A 525-nucleotide genomic window follows, 5' to 3' on the forward strand; every position below is an offset into this window, starting at 1 on the left:
TGCTTCTAATGAATTGTTCATGGAGTAAAAACAAACAAAAAAAAAGAGGCCAACATAACCTCACAGTCTTGTTAATCCCACCACAAGACGCTCTCTCAACAACACACTCGCACCTCTCAAGTGACAGGCCCTGGGAACACAGAATAAAAAAGGCCCGCGAGGCCCCGGGGGTGGACGTGGTGTGGAGGGAGACGGAGGATGCTCCAGGAACACGCTCCTGGAATAAGGGGACAGACGCATCGCATCTCAGCTCAGCACCAAACTAAGCCATCTGGACGGGGGGGGGCGGGGCGGGGGGGCGGGCGCGGTGTGCGGGAGGGGCTCGCGGGCTGACTGGGCGGGGCTCGGGACTGCACGCTGGGACTCAAGGCATCAAGCGCGAGTCACCTGGCCCTGTGGTTCTCAACCCTGCTTTTGCGTGAGGATCACCTGGGGAGCCTTAAGACCAGCCTGGAAGCCCCAGGCCCGCCTGAGACTCGGCGCACTCGTTCTGGGGCAGGCTCCGGTCAGGCTGAGGTCAGGCTC

The 525-nt window shown here is 60.8% G+C and overlaps 1 protein-coding gene across 1 annotated transcript in view; it reads right to left on the reverse strand.

The window, feature by feature from the left end:
* Positions 1-525, reverse strand: part of KIAA0232 (KIAA0232 ortholog) — a 71,646-nt gene that overhangs the window by 3,383 nt on the left and 67,738 nt on the right. The window lies entirely within an intron of this gene.

Source organism: Bison bison, unplaced genomic scaffold (assembly GCF_000754665.1).
Source record: "Bison bison bison isolate TAMUID 2011002044 unplaced genomic scaffold, Bison_UMD1.0 scf7180017864342, whole genome shotgun sequence".
NCBI classification, from domain to species: domain Eukaryota; kingdom Metazoa; phylum Chordata; class Mammalia; order Artiodactyla; family Bovidae; genus Bison; species Bison bison.